Raw genomic sequence first — 27,543 nt, 5'->3', positions numbered from 1 at the left:
GTTTAAACAGGAGCAAATTAATAACTTTTAGAATTATTCTCTATTTTGTATATTAGCTCACACAAGCATGAAAAACCATAAAGGAGTTGAACTCTTTGTGGACATCGTGATTTACTGTTCGCTTATTATTTTCTTTGTGAAGCCTCCAACATGCTACTGGGTTAAAGCAATTTGTTTGGCATTTAATGCTTCTTTGTGTTCCTGTGACACCTTTTCCTCCCTGCAGCTCAAAGTACTCAATACGTATCAACTCAGTAATCCTCACCACATACAGCCAGAGAGAGTAGATGGCAGATATAATCCTCTTGATACAGAAGGCCGAGAGTCTGCTTGGAAAATCCAATGTACAATTGACTTGCATGCTATGACGCATTATCAGAGTGTTTGCGCGCTGGTTGGAAACTGCTGTCCAAACTATAGGTGGCTAGTTATTTGCTTCTGGCATCTTTTCAATTGAGAAAAGAGAAAATAAGAACAATACGATATACTGCTGGGTTTAAAAACACCAAATTGCAAACTATATGGATTAACATAGGCTTCATGTTTTAAGGATGTCTTTGGCTGTAGTGAAAAGAAAACCAGAATGATTGAATAATAATAATGATTATCATTTACTGAACTCCTCCTCTCCATCAGGTACAGAGCGAAGTACTTTACACATATTTCTCTAATCCCCACAACAGCCCTGCCAGACAGGCATAATTATTCCTATTTTACTATTGAGGAAAAGTGCTGTTCTGAGAATTTAAGGCACATCATCCAAAGTGATGACACTGGTTAAGGGGACTCTGGGCCAGATCCACTGTTCAGAAACATTTCTTCCCCTCTTTTCTAGTTTTCTCCCCTGTGTACCCTCCCTCTCTTTATTCATTCAACAAACATTTATTGAGCACACACTATGCCACACAGGCACCAGGCACAGAGTACATGTTCGTGAACAAAGCCGTCAGAGTTCATGCCCTCCTGGAAGCTTGCCTCCTAGCCCAGAGTCTGTGTTTCTACAAGGAAGTGGTAAGAAACAGAATAAACGTAGGTGTGAGGTGATACACCTGAGCAAAGAGAAGAAATGGCACAAATAAAAGCTGGAGATTGTCTAATCAAATCATGATTTCAGAGTTGGAAAGTGTTATACTTTTCGCTTCTTCTCGTCAGTGATTTTATTTCGGTCATTTTGGTATAAACCCAGCACCAAGCCCCTTATTGTAGAATGCAAAGGTTGTACACTTTGTAACAAAATGGCACGGCTGTAAGCCAGTCCAGCACAACATGGAATCTTGGAGAGTGTTCAGTGTTTAGGTGAAATATTCCGAGCCCAGTAACCTAACCAAGTGTGTTCAAGATGTTCCACGTTTCACCGCCCCCACCCCCCGCCCCAGTCCATGAAGCATTTTCTTTGTCAGCTGACAGCATCTCTCCCACCCTCTACTTCATGTCCTAGTGGGTTCAATAGTCTCCTTTAAAAATTCATGTCTACCCATCACAACCCTCTACAACTTTCTGTCATTTCTCCCTTAGACACATTCTTTTCCACGTTCAATTCACATTTCACGACCCTTTAGCACCTGCTCTGTTACCCAACCTGTGGCCCCATGCTACCTACAAATAACTGTAGCTTTTGGTAGCTGGTAACATCCAGAGTGAACTATAGCTCTCTGTATCTCCACCCAGGCCAGCCATCTGAGGGCCCAAACTGGCCACCTCTAAAACTGGCTTCTGATTGTGTCTTTCCCTGACCTGGCAAATACTGCTCATGGAGATTCCTTCTCTCTTCGGAAGTAGTTCAACATGTGAAAAATCATTATAAGTGGGAGTTTGTGAATTTAGCCAGCTCCTCTACAAGCATAACGGCCTTGCCCTGGCATCTCTTGCAGGAAGGGATATTCATACTACGACTTGTCTGGTATTATTAGAGCAGGCAAGGCCATGTGGAATAGACTCTATTCAACAGAGGAAGATTCACTCACCTTTATTCCTTAATTAATTCTGGCACCAATTCCTAATCTTCTCCAGGGAAAAAAATCTCCTCACTAGCACAACCTAATAGAATGCTAGCAGGAAATTTACCATCACTCCATGTGCACACAACTCCATTTCGTCTAAAGCTTGCATAAGCTTTCAACTGAAGCTCCTTTTTCTTAGGAAAGAACACTGTCATTGTTCCCTAGGCTGTATTGTTTTGTTTTTTTTTTTGTTTCTATTATACATGTATTTGGGCCTGGAGATTATAAATAAGATTCTGGTCTAGACAAGAGGGACAGGAAATAAAATTAGGAATGTCTCACGATGCCAGGAACAAAACTGTTGTAGTGATACTGGGTTGAATAGTAATTAATCAATGAAATGATTATGTTTCTAAGAAGGACAGGGGTATAGGAGGACAGAGAAGAACTTGTTTGCAGAAAAAAAATATGTATACATACAGACATATATACATATACATGTGTGTGTATATATATATATGTGTGTGTATATATACACATATATGTGTGTATACACATATATATGTATATATATATGTGTGTGTGTGTGTGTGTGTGTATATATATATATATATATATATATATATATATATATGGCTTGATTCCTAACTTGGGAATTCCTGGCAATTTTGAGGCATAGGTAGGTAGGAAAAAAGAAGAGAGAGAGAGAGAAAATACAAGACCTGATTCCTGATTTGGTGGTTCTTAAAGTGTGAGCAATGGCACACAAGCATTAGCATCATCTCTGGGACTTGGTGGGAAATCAAATTCAGGTTCCATCTTGAACCTGCTGAATCAGAAATGGAGAGTGGGTCCTCAAGTAAAGCTGTGCTTTAGCAAACCCTACAGGTGATTTTGACGCATGCTAAAGTTTAACAAGCACTGGGTTAAACCTCCTCTTCTGTAGGAAGAATACTTAATTCAGGACACCTGGTGTAGGAGAACACTGGGGCAAAGAAATCAAGGGTCACTTTTGTTCCATGTGGGGAAACCCATCCCACCCAGGTCTCTGGGTCAAGGCTGAGGAAAACACAGGAGTAGAGGCCCAGGTGCCCCTGCCGATTCCTTTAGAATTCAAAGGAGGGCTTCAGAGCTGAGCTGCCAAAAACTTTGTAGCCGGACTAATTAGTCTCTAGGAATTTCCTGTAAGGGTTTGAAGGGCTGGGTTGGAAACTCACAACCAATTGCTCTGGTGAAGTGAGAAAAAAGGACCAACCACACAGCTGAAGTACCACAAAAGCCCTTCTTCCCCAAGAGGGACTGAAGGCAGTCTTGTTTCTGTGTAGTAGGCTGTGAAAAGCCATTCCTTTGCTCTGATGGGAACTGGGCTCAAGGGAGTTTCCCTTCCAGCGAGATGCTGAGAATAAACCAAATGCCGGCCAAATCTCAAGCCAGGGTCACAGGCCAGTCAGCCTGCCTGCTTGCCTGCCAGCCTGCCCGCTTTTCTTTCCATATACCCCTTCCATCTTTCCTATGCTTTTTCCTTCAGAGTGGCCAGAGGCTTTCACTGAGAGGTCGTTCTGTGTTGACTGTGGGGCAGGGGAGCGGGGGGGGGGGGGCCCCGCTGGACACAGGTCCTGAAGCTGGAGGCCATCATTGTAGCCGCTAGGGACTGAATTAGATGCTCACTAATGGCCCTTCCAGTTCTGATCTTTTTCTTCTGAAATGTTTCTCATGACCAGAAGCTTCACTCTAGTGAGAAATGCAGCTAGAGTTCTAAGACCTCTCACATACCTTCACAAACTCACTGGTCCAGCCACTGCTTTCTGTCAGATGTCACATGTGAGTGAAATCAGCTCCTCAAGACTGTCTCAAACTTGAGATCAATGCTTTACATTTCTTCTCTAGACCCTCTCATTCCTGTATGCTTCTGTGCACTCAGCAAATGCCTTCATGCTATGCTCCAACGCTTCCCTGCAGGAGTGAGGGGAACAGTGCCCTGTGTCTTGTTCTCCACCTTTGCTTTTGTGGTTCCTCTGCCCTCTACCAACAACTACCTTCTCCCTGTCCAGCTGGAAACTGCTTACTTCACCTTCATAGATAAGTTAAAATGCTATCTCCTCTCTCTGGCTTTCTCTGATCACCCCATGATCCCAAGTGTATGGATTGCTTTCTCCTTCGAGCCTCCATTCTGTCTGCCTGTTTGTCTATCTGGCACATCTCTATTTTAAATATTATTAGACTTTATTCAACATAGACATTTCCCCTTACCTAGATAGGCTATGAAATCTGTAAAGGTAGGAATCACGTTGTATTGGTATCCTTATGCCTAGCACAACCTCAGTAATCCCATGTGTGGATTGAAGTACACTTAATATTTATGTTTGTATACTGGTTTTCAGCATAAAGAAAAGTTGAACGTTTATTTCTTCTAACTTGTCCATAGGTATTTGTTTATTTATTTATTTACTTATTTATTTATTTATTTATAATTTTTTTAGCGTTTATTTTTGAGAGAGAGATGGAGACAGAACACTAATGGGGGAGGGGCAGAGAGACAGGGAGACACAGGATCTGAAGGAGGCTCCAGGCTCTGAGCTGTCAGCACAGAATGTGACGCGGGGCTCGAACTCATGAGCCATGAGATCATGACCTGAGCTCAAGTCAGATGCTCAACTGACTGAGCCACCCAGGCGCCCCATAGGTATTTATTTTTAAGTAATTTTCCTAGAAGTGGACAATAAATACATGACTATAGTTGTTTAATAGTTGTCAAAGAAGAACTGGAGCTGGAAAGCAGGTAAAGCAGTAAAAACAGATTATATTCAGGACTATTGCAATAGGGGAAAAGAGACCTCAGAGTAGAACCAGGCTCAATTCTGAATATAGCACGGGCAAGTGGCAATTCACAGCCAAGAAGCAGGGTGGGGATCAGTGGATAGAAAATCTCTAAGGGGAAACATCAGCGTTGATGGGAACCCTGGCTACCCTGACCTAACAGGATCACTGCTGAAGACAGACCAGGGTGGTCAGACATCACCTGGAAGACAGTGGAGGATGAAGACCTTGATTAGATATTGAGGCTGATCAGATAGTGGGAACGGGGCCTCTTGTGAAACTGACTTAGCAGGGTTCTTGCTAAAATTAGATTTTACAAGGACGTGCACAGATGAACCTAGGAGAAGGTCCAGGAACCTGATTATGATTAAAGTTTGGTCAAGCAAAGAATATTTTCATAACCTAGGGGGAAAAGACCATAATGAACTCTGAGAAAGAATCCAAGGGAGTTTGAGTATCACCCTCAAAAGAAATACATGCCTTGAGCCAATAAAAATGTACAGTAAATTATTTATGGGATAGGTTGCTTTCACATATTTGGTCAGTAATACGGATGGTAAATTCTGTGGGAGGAGGGCATAGATAAAAATGTATTTCGGCCCATGAAGCTTTTGTTATTATTGACAAAGTTAGTGCACGTGCATTTCTAAAATCTGATTAAAGTCTTTGTGTACTTTAGGGCTCTGTTAATGGGATATGTTGGCAGAGAAAAGTAAAACCCAGGAAGAGAAGTTAGTATTATTTATTCTCCATAACTGGATATTAGAGTCTCAAGCTAAGAACCGCTAATCTCTAGGCTGTTAACTAGTACATAATTTGACTTCTTTCCTACATGGTTACAGCAGCTTTAAAAACTGTCAATTGAGGATATAAACTAAGTTAGCTACTGCATTAAGGTATACGTGTAGAAAAGAGTTATTTACATGCCTCTAAAGCACTGTCAGACCAGAGAGAGCACGTGAAAAGCCTTACAATGAATTGGTGCCTGTCAGAGCCTTTGAAAATGTTAAGTACCATACAAGTGCCCAGCAGGGCTCCTGCTACCATTGTTTTATTGTCCTACCAAATAACTATGGCAATATCATGCCATTCCCCCACGGAGTTTAACATATCATTTGCATTTACAGTGTAAAGTTGTTATTAAAGGCAAGATATTTTTACAAGTGCAAATGTTGTATCTTCTGTCTTCCTTCTCTTGTAGTGAGTGGCACAGTCTTTAAGAACCTGCTGCTCAACCACCTGTTCATGTTTACTGCTGTGAGAACCATGTTCCTGTCATCAGCAAATTTCTTTTTTTTTTTTTTTTTGGTTGCAGTATTACCCCAACCTCATTTTGGATGGTGGTCTTCAGAAAGAACATAGAGTTGGGCACCAAGATCCCAGGAAATGGGTGGCACAGTTTTGCCTGATTTAAAAGGGATCCTCACCATCCCCACCCCAAGAACATACACGTTCTTCCTTTTGATAATAAAATCTCTAGGGAAGGACAACTTCTGGTTCTCATCTTTAGGGCATGAGATTTTCAACTTGCCTGTTTTAACTAAAGGCATGTGGTCAAGCCCTGGAGTTTTTCTTCTCTGGATCTCAAATATCCATTGAGTCCAGAAAACTCTTGAGCTGGCTCGTTAGTTTGAGAGCATCCTGATGAAGATGTGAAATGTTTCCTGCAGAAGATCTTTTCCACCCATCTGTAGTCAATTCCAGTGGTAGTTTTACCTATGTGAAGCATGGTGAGAAAAGATGGTTTGTTTCATCACCAAATGATTCATTTGGGGTGACTAGGAGACTCTGTGGGATGGTCTTGGCTTTATTGCAAAAAAAAAAAAAAAAAATGTCGGTGAAAGGCTAGAATCCGGGTTACAAGTTAAACAAACAAAGTCTCCTGTTCTTGTGGTCTAATCTATATTCACACCTCTGTCATTAGCAGGAGTAAAGGACTAGAAAAAAGAGAGAGAGGAAGGAAAGGAAAAAGTAAAGAGGATAAAAACTGGACAAAGAAAAAGAGGAGAAGAGACACATCTGTGCTGGCCTAGATATAAATAGTCATTTAATATTCAGGGCTCTAACAAATGCTAAAGACCAGTGATTAAATGTAACAAGAATCTGAGTGTGGTACTCCTTCTAAGCAGGAGGAAAGGGATAGAGAAATGAATGTAATCTACATTTACACCTCCGCCATTCTGTGCTGACAGAGAAGGGTTCTAGTTCCTGTGAAGGCTCCAAGGCCACCATGAAGGAGACATGGGGTTTATAGCCAGGGGGATTACGAAACAGGATTAAAGGAGGGGAGATAAAACTGTTCCTGGACACCAAAGCAGAGAGCATACTCCAGTGTAAAGGACTTGGTCAAGGCCAAGGGAACTTGGATATTTTAATAGTTTAAGCCAATCAAGTCTTTAATGACCAGACAGCCCCCATGCTGTTTAAACTGTTCAAGAGTGCAGAGAAGCAAAGCCTCCAAATTACTTTATAAGCATAGAATAACGCTGATGACAAAACCTGTCAAAGATATCACAACAAAAAGATATATGAATACAAGCGTCTGAGATGAAATGTTTGCAACCAGAATCCAGTGGAACTTTAAAAGAATAGACTGGGGTGCCTGGCTGGCTCAGTCAGAAAAGCTGATGAATCTTGATCTCAGGGTTGTGAGTTTGAGCCCCACGTTGGGTGTAGAGATTACTTAAATAAACAAAACTTAAAAAAAAAAAAGAATAGACTTCATTTGGGGAAGGCAAAAGTAGCTCCACCCTAGGATATTGAGTAATATAATTCTTCATATTTCTGAAAGGAGTAAAACCATTTAGTTATTTCCATTGGTGCTAAAACAAGAATTTGATATAATGTAACATATATTCATTATTTTCTAAGGTGTCTTTAATAAAATAGAAATAGATACTTTCTTAATATGTTTAAGATATAGATGTAGATATAAAGCCAGCATCATGCTTAATGGTGAGACAGAAGAATTCCTGTTAAATTTTGGAATAAGACAAAGATGCCCCCTAAATACTCTTAGTTAACACTGTCCTATGTAAATATTAATTATACAAAGACAAAAAAAGAAATGAAGGAGTAAAATAACAGTTGCAGAAGATTTGATTCTATATTTAGAAATTCCATGACAATGAGTTGATGTGTCATTACAGAAAATTCAGTAAAGTGGGTACTACAAATGTAATGAGAAAATTATACGTTTCTATATACAAAGAGCCATTAGTCGAAAATATAATTTGAAAATCCCATTTGCAGTAACAGTCAACACAAACTATTAGGAAATGATCTAACAAGGAGTGGATAGGAGTGGATAGACTCACACATCTCATACTCTCTGAGAACTGATTTTATGGTTGAAAAATCAGTAAAGACTGACTGCCAGCAGGTTTAAAAAAATTTTTTTTAATTGTTTATTTATTTTTGAGAGAGAGACCGACAGAATGTGAGCAGGGGAGGAGCAGAGAGAGGGAGACACAGAATCCGAAGCAGGCTCCAGGCTCTGAGCTGTCAGCACAGAACCCGAGGCGGGGCTTTAACTCGTGACCCTCAAGATCATAACTTCAGCAGAAGTAGGACACTGAACTGACTGAGCCACCCAGGCGCGTCTGTGCCAGTAGACTTTTTGTACCCATTAAAGTGGAAATGAGCTAAGCTGGCTTGTCTCCACAATATTTTAGAAGGGAAGGGGCACTGTACCGGGAATCCAGACCCCAAGAGGTCCTACTTATTCACTGACTGTGTGACCTGAATAAATAACAACTTTTCTGGACCTCAGTATCCTCAGAGTTTAAGGAGGAGTGGGCGCGGGTATTGAAGTGAATGTTGTAAACTGGAGTTCCCAGAGGTATTTTATTAGACCTGCTTGAAATTAGTTCTGAGTAGTAGTCATTTTGGTATATTTCACATAAAATCTGCATTCTCAGCTTCCTTTGGAAATTGCATGACCTGATGTAACAGGACTGGTTCTTGCATTGCTACGATTCGCTGCAGCTGCAGAAGCTGTTACTCCTTCTCTCAGAGCGTGGCCACAGTTTTCCGGACCCTCTCCCTCCTTCCACCACCGTGGGGTCACTGGCCTGATAATTTACCTGACTGGCTGATCCTGAGGGTATGGAGTTACAGCCTGTGGTCATTCTGTAATTCTGTCACTCTTACAGTGTAATGATTTAATGATTCTAAGATTTGGTTTAGCTGTCATGCTAGAAAAATATTCCTTTTCCATATTACTTAAGAGCCTGGGCATTTTGAGCTAATGTGGGTGCAGCAAGCTCTGGCCGATGGTTTTCTTTCTTCCTTTGCTTGTAGCAGACTACCCCTGGTTACCATGGTGATTACCATCCCTTAATGATACGCTGCTACCACACGGGAAATGTAATTTTTTTAAGCTCAGTGGAAAGCAGTGGGGGAACAGTAGTAGGCATAACAGCTTTCTCTCCCCACTCTGTCCCTGGGTACTCCTCAGTCGCCACAAAGGACGAGAGCAGGCTGCTGATCCATCTCTCCAGACGAGCCAACACGAGAGCTGCTGTCAGGATTTAAATACTTTTCTTGGGTCCCAGTGCACACGTGGGAACCCTGAGAAAGACTATTTTCAACCTTCGAAAAGTGTTCTGCAGTAAGTCTCAGGGGACTTAATTAAAATAATCAGTTTTCACAGCCAAGGCTTTTGACTCTAACCTCCCACACAAAATGAGCATCCCATGTGCAAAAAGTCGTGCTCACACATATTCAGCAAGTGATAGCTCTAACTGCACACTCTCCTCCCAGTGGGGATCCCAACGTCTGTGTCCAGCCCTTTCTGACTATACTGAGGGCAGTGAATGATAATCTATGGCATGCCTGAACCTTCCAGGCCTCACTCAGGGGTGTCAGAGTTTCTGTATCCAGACAGATGGGAGAAGCATGTGTGCTCCACAAACCCTCAAGAATCCAGGGGCTCACTTCTCAGGATGTCACTTGGAGAGGTAGCTTCTATCGACCCAGGGATGACTTGGCTCACCAGGGCTTTGAAATATGTAACTCCTAAGCTCCATCTAAGAATCATGGCCAAAGGTACCTGGGTGGCTCAGTCAATTGAGTGTCCCTGATTTAGGCTTAGGTCATGATTCTAGGATTGTGGGATTGAGCCCTATGTCAGGCTTCACACTCAGTGTGGAGCCTGCTTGAGATTCTCTCTCTCTCTCTCTCTCTCTCTCTCTCTCTCCCTCTGCCCCTCTCCCCTGCTTGCATGCTCTCTCTCTCTCTCAAATAAAAACATAAAATAAAAACAAAAAGAATAAAAATCATGGCCAAATAGAAAGCTGGATGAAAGAAGTTGAATTTTAAAATGTTATTATTATTCATTTTATTGCTGGTGAGAACACTTAAGACCTACCCTCTTAACAGATTTTTAAGTGTACAATACAGCATTGATACCTATAGGTACAATGTTGTATAGCAGACTTTCAGAACTTAACTCATTTTGTTTAGCTGAAACTTTACACCTGTTCATTAGTAATTCCCCATTTCTCCTGTCCCTGAAGTGGAATTTTAAGAAATGAGTTAATAGACTAGAGTCACCTCTGCAGGACTTTCTCTTTCCTTTCCTCTCTCCTGCTCCTTCAAATTTCCATAACAGTTAAAATTTCTTTAAAATAAGTAGCTGAATAGGGATATATGACAAAGCAACTAGAATCTAGGTTTTAGATATACAGAGGTGTCCGTTGTAAAATTATTTTGACTTCTCTACACATTTGAAATTATAATAAATATTGGAAAATAGAAGACTGGAGTTTACAAACCAGTGGCCTATAGGCCACATAAGGCCCACAGAATGTGACTGGCCATAAAAATTTCTTTTTATTGAATCACTTGCAAACATTTTATAAATTTTTTAAAATTAAAAAAATTGTTTTTAAAAATTTTTTGAGAGTGCGAGAGAGTGAGCACGCAAGGGCAGAGGGGCAGAGGGAGAGGGGGAGGGAGAGAATCTCAGGTAGGCTCCATGCTCAGTGTGAAGCCTGACGTGGGGCTTGTTCTCAATACCGTGAGATCATGACCTGAGCTGAAATCAAGAGTCGGAGGCTTAACTGAGCCACCCAGGCGCCCCAGAATCAGTTGGAAACATTTTAAAAAGCAGGAGACTTCACATTAAAATCTGGATTTCTGGTTTCTCTAGAAACATCAGGAGATCTTATAACATCAGGCTCCACATTCTTGTATGGAAACATCTGACGGGAGCTGGAGTGGAGAGTGGCTGTCCTCTCTACTTGGACATGAACCCCACTAGATCGACATTCCTCATTCCTGTTACTTGAATGGGCCAGCTTCTCAGTTCGTAATACTCAACCAGAGCAGCCTTAAAAAGCAGGGGTGGGGGAGTCGTAAAAAGGGGGCTTAACTCTATGTGAGTGTCTGTGTGCACCCATGCAGTTGGCATGAAAAGCAGTCCTGCACCTTCGTCTTTGTTCTGAGTGTTGAGGGGGCAAAGCCTCCTCCTGCCGCTTCCGCTCACAGCCACCGGAGGTAGGTGCTGCTCAGAGCTACACCTTTAGGCTAAGTGAGCAGAATAGCCCATAAAGAGGTCTCAGTGTGGCTGTATCAAAAGGAAAGGCTTGAGACCAGCCGGGCAAGGCTGCATTTATTTTAGAATGTTTGCCTTCTGGCTAAAATGCCTCAGTTATTGCACTAAATAGACAATCTATCAGTTAGTTGCCATCACCGTTTATCATAAAGCTTCCTTAGGAAAAGAGAGCCGTGCTGAACTGAGGTGTCCTGGAGCCTGAATTTGATCTGTGCATATCACGATGGGAAAATTCTACCTCTTTTGTTTTTCTTTCTGGCACAAAGGAGGTTTGTGTGTTAAAATACTTTCTCAGCAGGAAATGGTTTTTTGTCACAGTGTTCAGTGTTTCCAAAAATTGAATTTTTTCCCCCCTGCTTATGCCTTTTTCTTGCAGGGATCTACACTCAACAGGATGCCTTCATTGGGGTGTGCTGTGTCCTCAAAGTCTTTTCTTGGTTGGGAGGTTCTGGGGGGGAAGCAATATCTACCAAACTGCTATTTAAAAAATATATATTTATTTTGAGAGAGAGAGTGCAAGCAGAGAAGAGGCAGAAGGAGGGAGAGACAGAATCCCAAGCAGGCTCCACACTGTCAGTGCAGAGCCTGATGCGGGGCTCAAACCCATGACCTGAGCAGAGATCAAGAGTCAGGCGCTCAACCGACTGCACCATCGAGGCACCCCTACCAAGTCTGCTATCTTAATGGTCAGTCCACTGTGAGCATTGTAAGGAGCTTATTACATCCTTGTGGGTGATAATGGTGAGGGTGATTTCAGGTCTCCTCACCACCTAACTCTTCCTCCAGTGTTTTCTATTGAGCTTGGAATACAATACTATCTCCTTCGTTGGCCCGCTGTCCTTATGTGGTCTGACCCCTGCTTATCGTCCAGCCTCATATCCCATTCTTTCCTCCCCTCCCTATGCTCAATCCACACTAGCTTCTTTCTAGTTCTTTCATACTTAAAGCTTGTCCCCTCCTGGGCCACTACACTGATTTTCCCTCCTCCAGAACACTGTTTCCCCAGTTCTTGGCCCCGATAACTCCATCTCTTCATTTGGACTGAGGGTCATGTACTGGTTCCTCGGAGGCCTTTCCTGACCACCATCCTTTTCCCCTCGTGCCCACTTGCTATTACACTATGACGTCATGTTTTCATTGCAGCTATTATCTAAAATTATTTCTATTTGCTTGTTTAGTGTCTACCTCTTCTACTTCTGTGCAAGCTCTGCGAAAGCAAGGACCTTGGTGTCTCTTGTTCACCATGGAATTCCCCCATAGCTCGTGTTGGTGACACGAAAGGCAAGGTTGCCACCTAGTGTTTAGATGTGTAGATGTGTGGCACCAGCAATGCCTTAAAAAAAGTGTCCGAGTCAGTACAAAGTCAAATTTCCATACCCTGCTATAACAAAGACCAGAATTTCTCAAGGGAGCACAGTTCCCCACAAAGTATCTCTTAAGAGGCCCCAAATTGGTTCTTTCCATTTTCATGGGTTTTGGCCAAAAGCAGAGGTACTGTCTTTGTTAACTACTAAAGAAATCCAAAGCAACCAAGACAGATGTCTAACTCAGTTTCACAAGGTAGCAAGCATATTCTCCAGACTGTGTTGCCTTCAATTCCACCTGCCTTTACTGCCAAGATGTGCTACTTATACAGTCAGTGAAATCCATGTTAAAGAAAATGGCAACCCATAATCTCAATTGCTTTTTGCCCTGCTAATGGGGAAGGATGTATCTTTAATGTTCAGGAACACATGAACCCTTCAGACCCTTAAGTGGTTGTGACCAAGCATGAGACTTACCCACACTAAAAAATCTTGGTGGTCTTAGGCTGGTTATTTTCCACTCCCCAGCCATGCTGAAGACTGGCAAGACAAAGGGAAACTGTGAAAAGTGGCCAGAGGAGGGTGGTACCAAGGGAACCCATTTAATAAAGAGCCTTAGTTAGGCTCCTAAGATATCATGCTGGGAAACTGGATTACTAGAAATGATGGAAAATGGGTGGTGAGATGAGCCAGTGGATGGGAATAACCATGGCAACCAAACTATCCATTTTCTTATTACTTCACTTTTCTTGAGACTAAAAATAGATCAAGTGTAGGTCATCGCAAATAAGACCAGCAATGGTTTACATCTCCTACTATGGCTTTGGCTGGCTTTTTGTGGGCTTATAAGGAAATGCCTTTTTAACATAGAAAAATTATTTGTTCTACTTATCTAGTCTTTGTTCTACATACTACCTTAATGCATATTTTTATTTTAAAATATATTTTCTAGGGGCACCTGGGTGGTTCAGTCGGTTAAGCATCTGACTCTTGATTTTGGTTCAGGTCATGATCTCATGGTTTATGGTTTCAAGCCCTGTGTTGGGCTCTGTGATGACAGCACAGAGCCTGCTTGGGATTCTCTCTCCCTCTCTCTCTTTCCCCCCTCAAAATACATAAATAAACATTAAAAAAGAAATTGTAAATAAATAAATAAATAAATAAATAAATAAATAAATAAATGTATTTTCTAAGAGCAAGTAAGAAACAATTGTGGAATAACAAAGATGAATTACAATGTATTTTGGAAACCACCTGCTCAATGCAGGATTTTTTTCATCTTAAGAGATCTAGGTTCTATTTATTCACTCATTTTTTTTCTAAGTAGGCTTCATGCCCAGCATGGAGCCCAATGGGGGGCTTGAGCTCATGACCCTGAGATCAAGACCTGAGCTGAAATCAAGAGTCACTGAGCCACTCAGGCATCCCTACGTTCTATTTAAATCTCTGCAGTGACAAGGAGATCACTGTTTCACGATGTAGCAATTCCAGTATTGAACAAATCATTGGAAAACGATTTCTCTATTTCTATTTATTCATGCATCTGATATTAATTTAGCAGCTATGCTGTGCCAAGCACTGTGCTGAACACTTCAGATCTAGTGGTGGACAAAATTAACTTGGTCCCTGAATATACAGAAGCTACAGTCTGCTTCCTTGTGACTTCCCTCTGGATATCTGCAACTAGAAGCATTACAAAACAAGACAGTTATCTTTTTCCTATCTGAGAGTCCTTTAAAGTTATAGGAAATCTTAGATTTTCCCTTACCAATACAGTTTGTGGAGTCAGTGAGGATTCCTTGGCTGCAAGCAAGCAAAATAATGAACAAAGGCTCTGGTAAAAAAAACAAAAACAAAAACACAAACACATGCGCGCACACACACACACACACACACACACACACACCAAACAAAAAAGGATCTATTTGAGGGAAATAGGGTAGCTCAGAAAATTGAGGGGACAGTGGAAGGATCAGGCTTGGAGAGAGCAGAACAGTGGCAGCTTTGGGCATCTAAATAGTAGGACTAATGACCTGTGTTTTCAAGGTCCTTCTATTGTTTCAGCAATAATTGTTTTCGGTTGTCCCTCTGATCAAGACTGAAATTTTGAGGAGAGAGAACCTGATCGGCTTGGCTTGGGTCTCATGTCCACCCATGCTGGGGGTGGTGGTAGAACTTCTCGATGTTCACACAGAATGTAGCCAGTGAAGTAACGGGGGTTCCTGCAAACAAAGATCAAGGAACTGCCAGAAGGAGGAGATGTCGATGCTGGTGACACAACCAACAAAGGACCACACAGTCACCATCTTAATCACCATTCTTTGGGCAGACTTGGAAACAGCGATGCAAAGGGACCCCTGGAGCTCCTCCCTTAGAAAGTAACACTTGACTGCAAGGTCTGATAGATTTATTTAATCTTTCAAGTAATAACACCCAGGTCTGCCTCACCTTCCTCATGTGATCCTCAGGGTGATCTTGACAGCCCATCCTTATTGGCATTACTCTTTCCTGGATTCATTTTCCCTGGAGGCACAGGAGAAGCCCAGGTTGGCAGAGTGATGAAGGGCTCTTGGCTCTTCCTCTTGGAAACTGCCTGCTGGGTCCAGCCCAAACACCAACGTTGCTTCTAACCTTGCTTTATTTCAAACAAGTATGTTTATTACCCCAAATTGGGATCTGCATCCGTTCCTCATTTCACCGTTTACCCACGAACATATCATATAGCACTTTGTGATTGTAAATGAGCTTAGTTGGTTTCACATGCTTGTTCTTGGGGATCAGGCAGGTTTGCTAAAAGTTTACACAAGACATCCTAGATATTTGCTGGAGATTAATGTGAAAACTAAATATTTATATATCTATTTCACAAAAGGGAAAAGCCATTAACTCCCCCCACTATTCTATTCTATTCTATTCTATTCTATTCTATTCTATTCTATTCTATTCTATTCTATTCTATTCACCCCCCTCCCCCACCTTTTTTCCCTGGAGATTACTATAGAAGCTCACATCAGTGTTATAAAGTCTCTTAAGGCTGCCAGGTATGCTCACTCTTGTATTTATTTCCAAGGCCTACCTTGGTTGAACCCAGTCTCATTTGAATACCTGTCTCCTTGCTAAAAGAGGCCAGCAAGCTATTGACTAGATCTGCCTTCACCTTGCAGAGCTCAGCAGTGTTTAAATGAGGAAGTGCTTGAGGCGCCTGGGTGGCTCAGTCAGTTAAGCATCCAACTCTTGGTTTTGGCTCAGGTCATGATGTCACAGTTTTGTGAATTCAAGCCCCTGTTGGGCTCTGCGCTGGCAGCATGGAGCCTGGTTGGGATTCTCTCTCTCTCTCTCTCTCTCTCTTTGTGCCTCTCTCTCTCTCTCAAAATAAATACATAAACATTAAAAAAAAAAAAAGAGGAAGGGCTTTACAACCAGAAAGACCTACGTTTAAGTCCTATTCCTGTCTCATATGAGTTGTATGGCTTTGGTCCAGTTATTTACCTATTCTAGGTCTCAATTTTCTCATCCAGAAAATGGATATAACCTTATGGTGGAAGGGTTGGATTGATTACATCAGTTAGGAGACAGAAATCACCCAGTTATTTTAACAGAGAACTTCACATAAAGAATAGTCAACCAAATATTGAAGAAATGAAAAAGGCAAAAAAGGAAACACTAAGAAAGTAGCAGTTTTAGCAAGGGGCTACCACCCTAGAACTGGGGGAATGAATGGAAGATTTGGGGACTGTTAAGGTTGAGAAGTCTGAGGAGGGATCCTGCAGAGTTGAAATTCAGACCTCTCAGAATGGTCACTGCTCAGCTGTCCTGTTGCTTCAGGAGCTTGAAGGCTCACCTGTGGGGCGAGGCCCAGACCTTCCTCTGAGGAAGGATGTGGATTTGCTGGTGCTGGGGTCTGTCACTAGGGGATGTGATGGTGCTGCAGTGTTGGAAGAAATACAAACCAGAATCAACTACACTGCTGGAGCAATCTGCTGGTGGCCCTGGGGTGCAAATCCTTTGCTAGGATGGTGCTGACAGGAATAGTAAGACAGAAAGAAACAGGAGGTACCCCGAGGGAGCAGGGAGCGTGCCTCTTTCCCTCCAGTCTCTAGTGCCACCTATTGACGAACCCCAGCCAATAAGGGAGAACTGAGGTCTGTGGAGTCCCAGCCCTGCAATCACAAAGGATATGAAAGGCTGGGAAACAATAACTTTCTAATTGGCCACTCCTTTGGCTACTCAGCATCTTTGTTCCACACAAGAGCTTCCCTAGGGTTTCCATACATGGAAAGGAAGATGTCCTCAATCTCATTGTATCTCAATTCCCAACAGTCCCCTCAAGTTCCAGCAGTCCTTGTATCTACCTCTGGGAGACAGTAACATCATCCATCTTTGAGCTGTCTTAGTTACTCTCAAATTTGAAATCTCACCAGAACATACCGTTAATGAAAGACTAAATTTTCTTATGTAAAATTAGTAAGAGGAAGGAGAAGAAGAAATACAAAATTAGTTTATATCAGGAGTTGATAAACTCCAACCCACAGGTCAAATCCAAATAAAAAAAATGTTGAATTATTTATTTTGAAAGAGAGCATGGGGGAGGGGCAGACAGAGGGGGAGAGAGAGAATCCTAAGCAGGTTCAATGCTGTCAGCACAGGGCCTGACGCAGGGCTCAATCCCATGAACTATGAGATCATGATCTGAGCCGAAATCAAGAGTCAGACGCCTAACTGACTGAGCCACCCAGGTGCACCTGGGATGTTGTCTCTTAACTGGCACCATGACCTAGTTTTCAGTGAGCATCCATGATTCTGTTGGGCCAGCTGCCTCTGGATGATGGGAAACATGGTAAGACAGACAGGCATCTGGTGTGTAGTGTCTTCTATACAAACTGGTACAAAAGGCATCAGTGCCAGTGCCAGATCAGGCATTCCTCCAAGTTGGGGGGCATTTACTATGTTTACTGTGATCTCACTCAAATGAAAGAGGCCAGCTTAGCCAAACAACCATGGGATAGTCTCAATCTCTAGTTCTATCTGGATGTACTTTGTGCCTCTTGCTTTTCTTTCTTTTTCTAGAAATGGTCCTTTCATGAATTCCCTCCTCCTGAGCCTCTCATCGCTGCTCTCAAAGCCTTCTCTGACCAGGACCAGCTTCCACTTCCAGGCCACTGAGAGAGTTAAACAGCCTGGGCTGTTAAACAGCTGTTAAACAGCCTGGGCAATGGCTTTCTAGACCCCTTCAGACTTTATGACAGCTCCATCCTAATTGGCATAATTCTCCATGGCTGTTCAGCCAGAGTAGGTATCGTGGGCCTAGATAAGGAGTTACTCTTTTCTTTGTGCACAGGCACTGGGTCAGGATGAGGCCAGCCTCATGTGTCTAAATCCCAGGCAATGTTTTACGTCCACTATGCCTGGCTCTATGGCCATTGTTCAACCCCTTCTGTAGCATTGAATGTAGTATACTTGGCATGAATTAAATTCTTATATTGGTCATTTCTGCTAAAGTCATGCTTAATGAAAGTAATTCCAAGTACATTATTATCAAAAGGAATGGCTTCATTGGCCCCAAATAATCATTACATGGTATCCTGGAAAGGAACAAAAGGCAAGATTCTAAATAACCTCAAATATTAATGACAATTAATTTGTAATTATGTAACTATGTAAATGCTTTCTAATCTAATAAGAACAATAGAGTTTATGTGTTGCAGAATTTGAATAAGTTTCCCAGTTTGTAGTTGGCCTTTTAATTTTCTTTAAAACAGTTTAATTTTTAAAATTTGAGGCTAATTTGTCATTTGATCAGAAAAAAATTGTAAATATATCCAAAAAACATTACTTTTATTTCTTTGGATTCTTTGAGTTACTATGCTATAAAATCAGGCCAGGGCCAGCAGCAAGTCACAAGCCAGGTCCCGCTGTGCTCTCAACAGTACCTAATGTACTGTGTGTGACTCTGGGATTAATTTCTCTGGGTCTCAGTTTCCTCCTCTGTGAAATGAACTGAGTACGTGAGATGGTTTCAAGGTTTTTTTCATTTTTAAACTGTGATATGAAATGATTAAGTGATGTGATTTCATACAATGTGATGGATAAAAGGATAAGGCAAGGACTAAATTAAAGACCATAATTTTCATATTTAAATTCAAACTCTTTTGAGCCTAACAAATTTTTCTTTTTTTTTTTTTAATGTTGTATTTATTTATACTGAGAGAGAGAGAGAGAGAGAGAGAGAGAGAGAGAGAGAGAATGCATGAGCTGGGGAGGGACAGAGAAAGAGGGAGAGAGAGAATCCAAAGCAGGCTCTGTGCTATCAGTTCAGGGCCTGACGCGGGGCTCAAACTCATGAACTAAGAGATCATGACCTGAGCCGAAATCAAGGGTCAGATGCTTAACCAACTGAGCCACTCAGGTGCCCCAACCTAACAAATTTTTTAAGTGTTCAAGATAAAGCAACTATCAATTCATCTGAAATAAAAATGGTCTATTTGAGTACATCTTGTTTTTATTTCTCCAGAGAACTGGTAGAAGATCTCTCTAATATTTACTGGTAGCACAGAAATTCAATCTAGGAGCTTATAGCCAGAAGCACATGGCTGGTTACTATCAAATGCATATAGCCTTCTCAGATTACTCTGAAGGGTATTACAGTGGCTTTTGTTTGATTCTTTCTCTTGTTACGGCTGGATCAGAATGCCTCTTGTAAGAATAATCAGGGACTTCCTGTACTATACACAGACTAACTTGAAATATGAGTTAGAGGATGGAGCTAGAGAAAGTTAAGGAGGGAAAAAAGATAAAAAGAAAAGGTCTTGGATGAAGGATGTCCTGTTAGTTTTGTGCATGTATTGGGATCTGGTCCAGCACTCCTCTTAGGAGCTCAGGCACTTGGAAATGTTCTGGAAAGGGAAGCAGAGACTAGCATGAGAAAAGTAAGGCTTGTTCATTTCCGGTCCTGAGGTACTTGTTCATGTTGAGTACATTTCCAGGGAAGTCAGACACACAGAATATAGCAAGAAGCCCAAGGAATAACTGGACTGAGTTCTGGATTCTGGTCATGAGTTTACATTGTTTGTGAAGGACAGTGTCTGAATCAGATTCCCTCACAGAGGACCAGGGTGTTGGCTGAGAGGCCCAAATGGGGATTGGAGTTTTAGCTCCTGGGTGTGGATTAGGAATTCAAACGTTAGAAGGCAGGGCTCATGCACCATGAGCGCACGAGTGCTGTTGCACAGGGCCCGCTGCTCAGGAGGATCCCGTGCTTGAAGCTTAATGTTTTGCGATTGCTATCTTGAAATTTTTACTAATTTTATCTTTGAATTTATGTTCTATAAGTGAAGTCAAATGGGACCATGAAGCATGACCAGGGACTTGGGGACTTGGCTCATAAGCAATTCTGTTTTTCACCATCTCCTGCTCCCTGGTTCTCAGCTGCCAGGGACCCCAGCAACCATTGGCACCTAGGCCCTGGTTGGGGCCTGGGTGTGAAGCAGGAAGGTTTGGGGTGAGGTATGTTCATGCTGCACATGTGCCACTTGTTGAGTTGTGGGACTGGGCCTCATTTGTTCCTCATGTATCCTGGAGCACAAGGGAGTACAACATCAAACAGCACAGAGAAAACACCATGACAAGTCAAGAGAGATCACAAAATAAAGAAATAGATTTTTCTTTTGTTTTTTAGATGACAGGCCCCACATTTTCATTTTGCACTAGGTCCCACAAATTTTGTAGCCAACACTGGTGAGAGGGGTAGATAATGACTGCCCAAGGAGTGAGCTAGGCTGACATTAGGATATAGGAGGTAGTAAGGGTGAACCCCAAATTCATGGGTTGAGTATGGAAGCCAGAGTTGGGCAGTGGAATCAGGAGTTTGAAGCAGGGGAGATAAGAGAAACTGAACAAAGTTGAAATCAAGAAGAAAGCATGGCTAGGGTATTCTGAATATAAATTTAAACAGCGTTTGGTGTTTTAATCTTGTTTTCTGTGTGGGTGAGAGTCCATCTGACTCAAATGGCCAAAAGTCATACCGAACAGTGTTGACTATGTTCTAAGTCCACGTTAGTCCTTTAGAGGGGAAATACAGACAATCATGTATTTTTCTGATCCTGAAGGAGTTTACAGAGGGCTCAAATGTTCTTTTAGCCCTCTTGTATAATGGAGTGAATTACCATAATAAAAATTCAGTTGTCTGTTAGGCATTTAATGTAATTCTTTTTTTAAATGTTTATTTTTGAGAGAGAACACAAGTGGGGGACAGGCAGGTGGGGGGGGCAGAGAATCCCCAGTGGGGTCCATACTGACAGCACAGAGCCTGACGTAGGGCTCAAACCCACAAACTGTGAGATCATGACCTGAGCTGAAGTTGGATGCTCAACCAACTGTGCCACCCAGGTACCACTAATGTGAGTAATTATTGAAAAGAAGACTATTATATAGTGTGTGTGTGTGTGTGTGTGTGTGTGTGTGTTTTAACCTGTGGGGGAGAAAAGCCCTTTATAGTTTCTTAAGTTTGGCATCTTTAGCCATATATAAGAGAGACATTGATATGAACTGTTGCTCCTGATAAAGGAGATTGGAAACCAGAAAGCAAATTCTCCCCATTTGGGATACCTTGAGTAGCACCTTGCTCAGCGCCTCTGATGTTGTACAGGGTTTGGGAAAGAGGTGCAAACAATACTTACCACCTCCACTTATTTTTAACAAAATGGAATTTACACACAATTTTTACTCTTAATTTATTCTGAAGCCTTCATGTTTTCAGTTGCTAATGCTAACTACAGGCTAGTGGTATGGTTTTTAACTATATTTTGAAGCATAATTTACTTATCGGAGTGACAGGGGGAACAGAAGGAAGTCTGGAAGAAAGTAACACTTGCCTTGTCTGACACTGTACATTTTTATTTACTTAACAAACACTCATATAGTGCCTACTATAGTGTTAGACATTGTTCCAAGTGCTTTACCAACACTGGTGAATTTAGTACTCTTGACAATAAGGGCTGGCTTATCCAGTGGGCACAGTGCCTGGCTAGGGTCCATGAAAAAAAATGCTTTAATTTCTTTCAAAGTCAGGAGACAAAAATTTAATAATATTGAATATATAATAAGGAATCCAGCCTGGATTATATGTCCTTAGACCAGTGCAGCTCTGAAAATATAATTTGTTTTATTATGTTATGGAAGAAGAGGCCCATGAAGGCAAATGTTTACAGGGCCCAAAAAAATCATAATGTAGTTCTAATTATCTTAATTTTATAGATGAAAAGTATGAAGCATGATCAAGTGACTTGCCAGTGATGCACAGCTAATAGCGAGAGAGCTGAGATTCTAGTCAAGCGTTGCTTCCAGAGCTCTCTAGAACGCTGTGCTGAGCTATGCTGCCATGCTCATCAATGAAGTATTTCACATGACTTTTCCAGCTAGCTAAAAAATTATCTCTCTACAAACCAAAACTTTTTGCTTTAATAATTCTGGAAGGTCTTTGATATGTTTGTTACTTAATTCCTGCCTTATTAATTAGGTTATCCTGAACATAATCTACTCTTGTATGATAACATAGTATCCTTATCCACAGATAACTTTATTATTTTCTATGTACTTGGCACTCTTCTAAGTTTTTTTTCTTTCTTTTTTTGACAAGTGTTAACTCATTGAATCCACACTTCCCTATGTGGCAGATAGATTTTATAGGTGAGGAAACCAGAGTTAAGAGAGGTTAAGCTACTTGTCCAATTGTACCCAGCCAGTTGGTAACAGTGGAACCCACGTGGGCCCTCTCAACCAATAAAGAGCAGCTGCTTTGCACTGTGCAGTATACAGTGATGGTCTCAGGAGCTTTACTCCTACCCCTAATATTTTTAGACCCAGATGTTATTTTATTATTTTATCATTTTTTAAATTTTTTAAAATTTTGTTTGAGAGAGATTGAGAGTGTAAGCAAGGGAGAAGGGCAGAGAGAGAGAGAAAGTGAGACAGAGAGAGAATCCCAAGCAGGTTCCACACTCAGCATGGAGCCTGATGTGGCGCTCAATCCCACGACCCTGGGATCATGACCCAAGCCAAAATCAAGAGTCAACCTATTGAGTCCCCCAAGTGCCCCAAGACCCAGATGTTATTTTAAGTCTTGTGTCAACTTTTCAGGGTATCTGCCTTCTCTCTTCTCTCTCCCTGTTAGGCAATTGGCTAATAATTTTAGCTATGCTTTCTTTCTACTACTCACATTTATCCCTTAATAAAATCATGTAGTGCCTATCAAGTGCTGTGTTGTGTTTATTTGCTGCTTTAAAGTGCCAGAGACATCAACTATTTTAATTTAAGAACCAGAGAGTCCATTTTCTCAGTATTGTGTGCCCAGTAGGATCCACATATGCTGTGTGGAGGGAGAGATGTTCCTGTAATCAGCCTTGTGATCCTTATTGCCTGGGCTTGTGAAGATGATTTTGAATGCTCTGAGGACCCTTGTTGGTTAATGTTCATTTATTTCTTGGTTTTTAGCCAACTTTTCAATAGCAAGTGCTGGTAAATCACATGGTGGATATTATTATGTATAAGCAGAAAATATTTGTCATGATACCTTAATTGAGCAAATGGGTCAAAAGAGTTCATTTGCCAGGTAACTGTACTAGCTGTATGGTATTAATTGAATAGTGTGACAAATGATTTAAGTGGAAAATAAGACTCCATTGGGCTATTATGGATTATCCCTTCGTTACAGCTTAATCTTGAATACTAGTCCTAAAGTTGGAAGGGACTCAATCTCCCTATTTGTCTGCTTTCCCATTGTTTATATGTAGAAAGGAATGTTTTTTATGTCTTGTCCTTTGCTTATACCCAAATATCACATTAGGCATACCCTAAATTTTGCCTTCGTGACTATTTTAGAGTTTATAATCCAATTGACCACAACTCTAAGATTTGAAGACTGCTGTCTGCCACCAATTTGATTACTTTTTTTTATTAACGCCATTTCAGTTCTTGGCCTTCATGGCCCTCTCAGGAAATGCTGCTACCCTGCCCAAGACTGTATTCTTTATGACTAGCCCTAGAATGCTCAGTTAATGGCAATCAGTTTACAACCCTGCAGAAGCTTGACAGTTTCTGGGTCCTACTGCTCATTCACCATGGAAATACCCAGAGCCCTGTGTAGGCTCTAGAACATTAAATGGTATTTTATACAGGAGGAAAACAAACAAGAGATAAGCCAGTTTCCTGAAACAATCTATTTTTGAAAAAAACCAAACAACTCCAGACTACTACTGAAGTCAGAGTTTACAAATTGGTGATGGTGATTCACAGGTTAGATTTAAGCCATTGACATGATTTGTTGGGCTTTCATGTTAAACTACAGAAAATTTAAATCAATTGCTTTCATTTAAAAATCAGGAAATTTGGGGGTGCCTGGATGGCTCAGTTGGTTGGGTGTCCAATTTCAGCTCAGGTCATGATCTCATGGTTTGTGAGTTCAAGCCCTACATTGGTCTCTGTGCTGACAGCTCAGAGCCTGGAGCCTACTTTGGATTTTGTGTCTCCCTGTCTCTCTGCTCCTCCCCCATGCATGCTATGTCCCCCCACCCCCAAAAGTAAATAAACATTAAATAAGCAAACAAACAAACAAATAAATAAAAATCAGGAAATTTTGCCCCCTAAAATCTCCGGATTTCTCACTTCTGTTGGAAACTGGGTCATCTGACAGCATTAGAGCCATATTCTTACATGGCAACAATTGGCTAGAACTGGGTAGTCTCTGGCCACTTTAGACAGAGTAGGTACTGCCTCACTTGCCACAATCCTCAGTCCAGTTTGCTTAGTTACATTACCTGCTTGTGCCCTGGAGGCATTTGATTTTGTATCCCCTAGTCTGAGTCAATGAAAGACACAAGCTCAAATGTTCAGGACCACAGTACCTCTGCTTAGTTTTCTCCTTAGTTAATAAAATCTTAAAAATTGAAATGGAAAAGTAATACATGCTCATAAAAATTAAAACAGTGCATAAGTGTGTTCAGCAAAAAGTACAATTTAGTGACCTCACTGATCCTCACAGTTCCTTTTCCTCACTCCCCAGAAATAATACTGGTAATAGTATCTTTTGTATTCATTTATATATTTTCTATGAATGTGATTATTTTTTATCCAACTGGGGTTACCTGCTTTTTGTGTATACAAATATTGCATTATACGTGTCAAGAGTGATATGGTGTATTAAGGTAACTATCCATGTAATTGACAAAAACTATTGCTGAAATGTCCAATTAGAGAAAAATGTTTTAAATTATCTGACTAGTTGCCTTCATTAGTCATCCTTCTAGCTCCTTTCTTTATGGAAGGAATCCATCCTTTCAGTAGACATTCACTGAGTTCCTATTATGGTCAAGGCACTCTGCTAGGTAAAGTGGGAAATACAAAGATAGACTGAAAACAAGATCAACAACAATAACCCAAACCTGAAAAGGTAAATAAGAAAAAGAAGTTCAGCTGAGTGGGGAGGATGTGGGTGATGCAGGGTTAGTAATCTACCACCAAGTGAGGTGAGTTACAGAGGGGAGTTCAGTGATAAAGCATGGCTTCCCAGGGTACACACCTGCAGGCATTTGGTCTGTGTTCAGATAAAAACCACCCTGGCCCCATTACTGCAGTTCCTCTTCTCTCCCAAGTAGATTTCAATAACAATTTTGCTAAAGTGAAGCTGGAATGAGAGAACCACAAAGTAGAGATAGAATTAGAGATGTACCTATGGGAGATTTAAAGGAAAGAAATTTTGCCTTTGAAAGCTTAGATCTCAGTTACCTGGGAAAAGATAATTTTTGTTTGTTTGAATACTCTCTTGAATTAAAGAATGAAAAAATTCTCTAATAACCAAATAACCAAAGCCAAACCAAAAACTCCATCAGGTTACCTTAAGGGCTTTTCCCCACTATAGTTTTTTGACAGGTGGAGCCTCTTGGAAATAATAGAAAATATCTATTGTTACAGATCTGCAATCACTTGAGGACAGAGCATTATGGGGGACACAAAGCACACCCAGAGTTCTTTCTAAATAAATATCACCCTTCAAAAATCCTTTATTTTGGTCTCCAGCAACCTGATGCTTTTATATGCTCAATGTGGATGAGGAGTTTAAGAGTTATGCAACCCTGTTTTGACATGTATAATGGCTATGTAAGATATTCATTAACACTGGATAAAGCTAGGTGAAGGGAACATGGGAACCTCTGAACTGTTTTTGCAATTTCTTGTGAGTCTTAAACTATTTCAAAATATAAAGTTATTTTTAAAATGATCATTCAATAAATTTTCATCTTGCTTTGGAATATCTTCTCTTTTGTCTTGAATGCCTCAATTAGGAGTTCTATTTTTAAAACCTCTTATGTAAATTATTTTGTGGATAATGCTAACTGAAACATCAATGAAATTGTCTGAATTATTCAAGCAAAAATATCTGACTTTAGAAAAGCATTTTATTCTCTCATGAGTCATTAAGGTTAGATTTCTTCAATGACAAAGTTCACAGGATAATTGGCCAATCGCAATTTCTCTTTGCTTTGTGTTAGAACTTTAGACATGAAAGAACATGTTTTATAATAATCCCATAAGTCTACATTTTTTTGCTCTTTTGTCTCAAAAGCATATGAGTTGTTTGAAATATTATGAGAACCATAATCAACAACTATTTTTTTGGTATTACTTTGCCAACAGCCTTTTCTCTCTATAATACATGTTATATCAGTCTATACATGTGTTATGTTATATAATAAATTACATAAAACAAATAAATGCCCAATTTTATTAATTCCACATATTAAACATATTATAAATTCACTTAGAAATACCATTAGAGCCCACTTTAAAAAATTCAAAGCTATGGTCTCCGAAATAGTGCTCACATGTCTCAGGGGATGTTCAGGTTGATTCATACCAATTGTCTAAATTTGAAAAACTAAGATGGGATCCAAAGCAGTGGTAGCCAATATACTTTGCCAATGGTCTTCAAGATTCATTTAGCCAACATTTCTCCACAAGATTCTTCATAATCAATTAAAACATTTCTTGTATTCATATTTCAAATAGGCAGTAACTATTCTTTTGGGGGGCATGTATCAGTAGTTTACATATTTCTATAATTTTCTAAAAGGCACTATGGCTTTTTTAGTGAATCATCAGAGTAATTGTTCATCCTTTTCATTCAAGAAAACATATAGTTTCTGTTTAAAAGTGATCTAGATGCTTTCTAGCCCAAGGACTGCCTACTGCTTAAATCTGCTTTTTTGAAATTTTCACCAAGCATTCATCTAGCTTAGAATATGCCATGATCCGGAGAGCCTCAGGCTTTCAGAGACAGTGCTTTAAGGACTACTGTGGGGAGGAGGTGAAAAAGTGAATGCTGACCTGGCATGGATCCAGTTCTCATTCACTCATTGAACAGGAGCAGCTGGGATAGCATCTGATTCACTTAATCAGCTTCTTTGTCAAATTTAATTTGCAGAAAGCATTCTATTGCTCAAGGAAGTGACCCTTGAGCTGAGTCTTAAGGATGAGTAGGATTTAGCCATCCAAAAATACAGTAATTGGATCCAATCATTTGAGTGGCAAAATATGTCACCCCCCCCCCAAATACGCTACTAAGGAGGGATGGCAGAGAAAATAGGAGAGTAAGGACTTCCACAAATTCTTCAAAAAATTAATAAGAAAACTGGAAAAAAGTCATCAGAATCAACTTTTTTTTCCGAACTTTAGCTATTTAACCAAAGGCCTGTAGCAATCTGGGAAGTGTTTCTTCAAGAAAAAATGGCTAGGGGCGCCTGGGTGGCGCAGTCGGTTAAGCGTCCGACTTCAGCCAGGTCACGATCTCGCGGTCCGGGAGTTCGAGCCCCGCGTCAGGCTCTGGGCTGATGGCTCAGAGCCTGGAGCCTGTTTCCGATTCTGTGTCTCCCTC

Source organism: Lynx canadensis, chromosome A1 (genome assembly GCF_007474595.2).
Source record: "Lynx canadensis isolate LIC74 chromosome A1, mLynCan4.pri.v2, whole genome shotgun sequence".
NCBI classification, from domain to species: domain Eukaryota; kingdom Metazoa; phylum Chordata; class Mammalia; order Carnivora; family Felidae; genus Lynx; species Lynx canadensis.
Note: the sequence above shows the minus strand (reverse complement) of the source record.